Source organism: Capsicum annuum, chromosome 12, assembly GCF_002878395.1.
Source record: "Capsicum annuum cultivar UCD-10X-F1 chromosome 12, UCD10Xv1.1, whole genome shotgun sequence".
Classification (NCBI taxonomy): domain Eukaryota; kingdom Viridiplantae; phylum Streptophyta; class Magnoliopsida; order Solanales; family Solanaceae; genus Capsicum; species Capsicum annuum.
The window spans coordinates 135177044-135183966 of NC_061122.1; positions in this window are offsets into that span (position 1 = coordinate 135177044).

Genomic DNA, 6923 nt, shown 5'->3' on the forward strand with positions numbered 1-6923 from the left:
TTACTTAGTTAGAGGTCAGAATGGAGGTATTGGGGTGTGAGTCGTGCTTGGGATGTGTCTTGATCTTCTCATCTTGTTGAACATCTTCATCTTCTAGTTTGGTTGAAGGAAGTTCGGTGGGAGTTAATGTGTTATCTCATGCTTGTTCTAACCCTTACCCGTTATTCGTGGATGAATGATACTAGTGGGGGTGTATGAAACACCCTAAACCTTGGCCCTTGCAAAATTTAATAGATTTTGGACACTCTAGGGAAGGTACGACTCAAGGGTACCAATCATACCCTAAGATACAATTTGGGATTCCTCTCTCATATACTAGGTAGTGGGTTTTAGTTGGGATTCTGCCCAATGCACGACTCAACATCATACTAGTCATATGGTAGGATACAACGTGTATGATGTGAAGTCGTATGATGCTTATTGGCTTGCCTAATTGAATCTGTCCAAGATAGGTTTGTGGGTACTTTTCGTACCCTAAGATATGACTTACACCTAGGTGGTCATATGTTGGTCAGTATAGGGGACCATGGTGGGGTCTAAGGTATGATTTAGGGAAACACTCGTACCCTAGGGTATGGCTAAGGGGGTTGCATGGTACCCTCCTAGGACTTAGTTTTCAGCTTTTAAGGTGAGGGTAGTCTAGACATTTCCCACCTCAAACCCTTATGTCCCCACGTTATATAACTCTTAGTGTCCAATCAGAACATACTTTGAAGAATAAAAACACTTCAAAATACTCTCTCAAACTCACTCTTGAAGATTAGAGGTTAGGGTTTCTACAAGTGTTCTTTAAGGGGATCAAGAGTCAAGTTTCTCTCTGGAATCTTCTTGTATAAGGAATGTACTCTTACTCATTGTTAGTTCCATCTAAATGCACGTTTTAATGTGTTTTAAACATTGATTATGAATCATGAATGGTGGGTTTGGAAACATATGTTGAGGGTTTTGGTGCATATTGTTGAATATTGGTTTAAATTGTGTTTTCACATATTTTTGGTGATGGTTTTCACATGCGGGTGCTTTTTGGTTATGTTTTAACAAATGGGTCATGGGTAACCCTTATTTTGATGGTTTATGCTTTGGATTTGGTCTTGGTAAAGGTATACCCTCAACTTGTTTGATAAAATGTCTAAGAGAATGTTTTTACTCTATTGATGAAATTTTATTGGAACTATTGGATAGTATGGTTTGGTAATGGAACCAAATGGATTTGGATGGTTTTGGAATGGTTTAAAATCGTATGAATGGTATCAATGGTCTGGAATGATTAAATAGCAAAGCCTTTATAGTTATGAAATTGATTTTTATGAAAACCTTGTGGGGTACATGGGAATCCCCCAAGAGAATGAAATGATAAAATCGATTTGAATGTTGAATGACGTATGCAGTACAAAGGAATACCCCAAGCAAAACTTAATAATGAAATACTTGCGGGGTACACAAAAATCACCCAAGTAAGTTTAATAATGATGTACTTGTGGGGTACATGCGAATCCCCTAAGTAAACTAAACAATGTGACCTATGGGAGTACATGGGAATCCCCTAAGGTTGGCTAAGGACATTGCTTGCAAGCTATTGCCAGTATAACGATACCAGTAATGATAGCCTTGTTTAATAACAAATAGAATGGTGGTTTGATTGTGTGGTAATGGTTTTAATTGGGAAATAATGGTGTGGTGTGATAGCTAACTGTGAAGGTGTGAGTCCAAAGTACAGACACTGGAAACTCATATTTCATGAGGATTGGGCATAGAGACCCTATGCTTGAGGTGTACACAAGAATCCCCTAACACTTGTATATATGTACCATGGAGAGCGAAGGGTACACAAGAATCCCCTACTCTTATGCTATCTCCATTTCATACGGCTACATATATCGGGTCCCATCAAGGAGGTGACATTAGACCCATATAGCCCGTGGTTAGTTTTAGGACGGTTAAGCAACACATACCTAGGTTAATGGTTTTACAGGCATGATAAACCCGGTTTCCTTTCGCGGCATGGTTATATATATATGGTTTTTATACATATGGTTAGTTTATTTGGTTTTAAAGGTTGACGTTATTTTATCCTTATCTTGAGTGCATGCTAGCGTTTACCCTCTAATCCATTTTCGTGCGGTTGTATCCCTACACGATGCAGGAACCGGTCCTACTACTTCTCCTGCTCATTGATTGGATTCGGGAACAGTCTGTGTTAGATTAAAGTAGTGAGCTTCCATAGTTTAAAAGGCATATATTTCATGTCTTGGATTATTTTACATATGTTCCTCTTTCATAGCTTTGGTTTTTGGATATGGTCAGGGGAATGTTCTGACTAGGTACTGTTTGGTTTGGTTTAAAGGTTTTGTATCGACAACTGTGGACTTGGGTATCAGTTGGTTATTGGGTGGTTTGTCCTACTTGGGTGGTCATGGTTATATACCTATCCCAAAGTCTTGGATCGTGCATTACACTATCTTGTTGTATGTACAGAGTCCATTCGACTCAGGGTACATGTTGGTTGGTTCGGTTGGGTATCGGGGGTGGTCTCTGATCTCGATTGGACATGAGATTTCCCATTATGACAAGGCCCTGATTCGAGTTGTGTTAACATGAAACCCATAGAGATAAATGTGGATGCAGTGTATCTCGCTAATTGCTAAATAATGCAAAATCAAAAGCTAACAGTTCCACACTTTTATGTAATTGCAGGTTCCTTCTTCATTAGCTAGGTAGTCTAGAGGTGGTCCATATCTACAGAGAGAAGAATAGACTAGCTGATAGCCTAGCAAGAAGAGTCATCTCCACTATACAACCATCCATTTTATCTACTACTTACCCAACTATGGTTGTTACTACTATTTGGACACCTTCTCTAGATATAATGAAATTTTTAGATACAGACAAAAGAGGAGAGTTTGCTACTAGACGCATCAAAACTTTAGGAGCTTTACTGCCTTGTGCATCCGTATATATGCCTTGTACTATGTTAGGATCTAATGGATGGTCTGTAAATATTGCACAATGTGTATATACTATAGTGGTAGTGCTACCGAATTCCTCTCTATAGTGTTTTTGTTATGATGCTAATATAATATCCTAGTTACCAAAAAAAAAGAACTCATCCGCTGCAAGATTACAAGATAAAAGGACACTCTTATAATATCAAATATAATACTTTCCTTGTTTTAATTTACTTGTTAGGTTTTGACTTGACATAAAATTTAAGAATATTAAGAAGTTTTTTAATCTTCTGGTCTTCAACGAAAGATACGTAGAATCTATCAAATTGTTCTTTAATCTTATAGTCTTAAACATTTCCTGTGAAAAGTTAGAATTAAAGAATTGTTAAAAAAAAGTCATGCTTTTTTAATGGACTGAAAATGAAAAACAAATTATTGTAACAGAGAGACTACAATTACAAATTGTGGATACCTAAGTAAAAGGCGAACTAAGTGTACAGTAGTTGAGACAGATTCAACATTTTAACCTTGACCTGTTCAATCTTCATTGTTTTTACTATTGATTCATCGTAACTTTAAAAAATCAGAGCTTAGAATTTAATATTTGTTGAGTTCATAATTTTTCACATGTATATCTATATTTCTTTCCAAAAAACATGATCTTCAAGCGCAATGAGTGGTAAAATAATTGATGTATTGACAAAATTTTTTGAGAATATTAATTCATTGTTTATAGATGGGTATAAATTTGTGTTAGAATTGTTGGAACTGAACAAAATAAACTTGGATCAATAAGTTTATGTTATTAATTTGAATAGCTTTCGATACAATTCGACATAAATATTTTTATAGTAATGAATGATATGGGATTAAATATATGTAGAAGAAATATTATATTAATAAAGAAAGTGTTTTTCCAAACAATTTGGTTGAAATTTTTTTTTTTGAACATTACACTACAAAAAACTGGTAAATTGTGAAAGGTTATTTATGGGGGTTATATAAAATACCAACTACACATTTCTTTTGTAGAGCTTATGTTAACTCCCGCTAAATAATTATTTTTGTGGCGGTTTAACTCTGGAGGTTGTAAAAGTCCCCCACTATATTTTTGATTTGTGGCGTGTGTTTCGACCTCCCCAAAATTCTTCTTGTTATGTCAATTTTCTTGTGTAGGGTTTCGAACTACAAAATATCAAAATGATCCTGACGATTTATTTTGGGTGTAGTGACGATTTATAACCACCATAATGAGCATAAAATGGAGGTTTTCAATGTTGTCACAAATCCGTCTACTATTTTATATGATCCATTATAATTGCATAATATTTTGACAGTTTCACCCTACACAATTAATTATTCTATAATACCAATTTTCAAGAATAATTCAATTTTTTGAAAATTTTCATTACTAGAATAAATATATTTCATAATCACGTATTCGGTATACATTATTATATTGCCAAAAAAAATATTTGGAGAAAAGTTGACGGTTGATGGTGTTTAAGAGAAATTTGTTACTTTGAATAACGTTTTTCTCTTAATAAATTACTCACGGTAATGACTCTCTGCCCATGTATAGATATTTATGTCGCACACTATACTCAAAGGTTTGTGTGACCGACATCTCGTGTCCGCAACAAATTTTGAGTGAGCCATTAGTCATAAATCATGTCTAAGCGTATTGAACTATATCGAGTACAAACATCCCAAACACAATTACAACCAACTAATCACAATATACATATATGATCATTATCAAAACATACATATAGACTTCACTCTAAATATACCTTTAGCCCAAAACATCCATCTCCATTCGCCTCTCAACCCCAACTCTACCATCTCCATCGATTACCAATTGTAATCTTTGCTTGCAGTGACAACGATATTTGATGGATTCAGACCATTAGATGAGAAGTCACTAGTTGAGTATATAAAAGCTACTTTAATTTTTTGATTTCAATTTTTTTATCAAATAAACTGACTGACCAATAACTCGATAACTAATTGATGAATAACCATTAAGCCAGAATGAATCAAATGATATCATATTGGGTCGATAGGGTTCAACACATATAAGAACCGATAATGGATAAATTAAATCGTTTACACAAAATGAATCGAATCTTAACTCAAATAATTGAAAAAAAAAACACCAATATTTTTCTGTATTGTGATTTGCATCTGAGACATCATGGTTCTCAACCCAATACAACAACTATTTTACTTATCGTCCTATTGGAGTAGATGGGAATGAAGATAAATATGGGTTGAGTGATTACATAGGCATAAATAAGAGTCCACTTTGCAAAACAAACATGATAACTAACCGTAGATTATAAACAATGACATAATTGGATACAAATATAAAAGAGACACCAAAAGTTGCCAAATTTCGTACAAACCTCTGCTCCCTCTCAGGATTGTTCACATACAGGTAACCCTGTGGACTCAAATATATACAATCTAAGACTATTAAAAATAGAGGGATTCCAAGCCTCAGTTAATTCATACATTTTTCTTAAGTTGCACAGCTACAATATATCTATAAAGTATCTCTTACCAAACAAATTATTTCAATTTAAAATGTACTTCTATTAAATTAAAATTAAAACTTAATAAAAAAAGAGAGGAAAACATACAAAAACATCTATGTTGTTCCCTCCTTTTCTGTATTATTTTCCCTCCAAATTTCTACCTCCCCCAACATCTTTCCACCATTCCCTGTTCTTCTCTTTTCTTGGTGAAAAACTTTCTTACAGAGCTATAAATTTCCTTATGATTTCTTTTGGAGAGATGAATTCATATATCACCACTAGGTTTTTTTTTTTTGTGTTCTCAATGTTTTCTCGATATACATGTGATTTTCATCAACAAGATTGTTGGATAGAGCTTTGTGCTTCAGATTTGGGATGTAGATGTATATTTATAATATCCCGTACTTTTCCTAACTTAATTCGTCCCTAGAATGTCAAGAATTTGCTTCAAAGATAAATATCATTCACTTCATGCAATATTTTCAAGATTTCAACTTTTCTTTGTGTGGGAAATTGAATAAGCTTTCCATCGATACCAAATTCGCCTAAATCCAACACTCGGTGAAGGAGTTATGACATTTTAAAGTTGACAGTGCATCACCTGGACTCTCAGCGCATCGTGGAGCTAAGAAAATTGGCAGTTGTCAAATTTTAGTGAGACTCCAAGATTTCACCGCATCGCGGAGGAGTTTCATTTCTCATTTATCAATTGCCAACAAGCCTACACGCTAGTGGCGCATCGCGCTAGTGGTGCATCGCGCTAGTGGCCAAAATGACAAAACTATAGGGCACTGCGATAGCATTGCATCGTGGAGAAAGACCAATTCCTACTCGTCCTTTTTCAGTGAGCTGCCGCGATTGTGGTACGTCGCGGTGGCTAGCCAAATCAGGATTTTTGGTCATTTTTTAAATTCCATTTTGGGGTTTAAAGAGGGTATTTTGGTCAATTTCCAAGGCCCCAATCCATCTTAAACATAAGATTAATCATATTTCCAAGCAATTTTGCTCTTTTTCACCATTCTTTTCAAAAACAAAACACTAGAAACCAAAATCCCCTTCTCCAAGAAATCAAATTCCACCATAGATTCGCCAAGAAAGCTTTAGATTGAATATTCCCAAGACAAGATAGTCAATACCTCATCTTCAAGAACTAAATTAGGCGTCAATAACTTAAAATTCTTAATCTAATCATCTACTAGGGTATGTGGAGTTTGAACAAGGATAATTCTTTCATCCTTGTGTCCAAAACTTTATTTTAATTACAAATTTACTGCAATTTATATGATTTTCCATGAAATTCAAGTTAGGGTTTATGCCCATTATGATTATTTGCAAGATTATGAGATTTCCCAAGATTTAAAAGTTGAATTACATCATTATATTTATATTTCCATACATATTGTTGAAATTTCTAGGTTTTAAGTTGATTTATGAATAT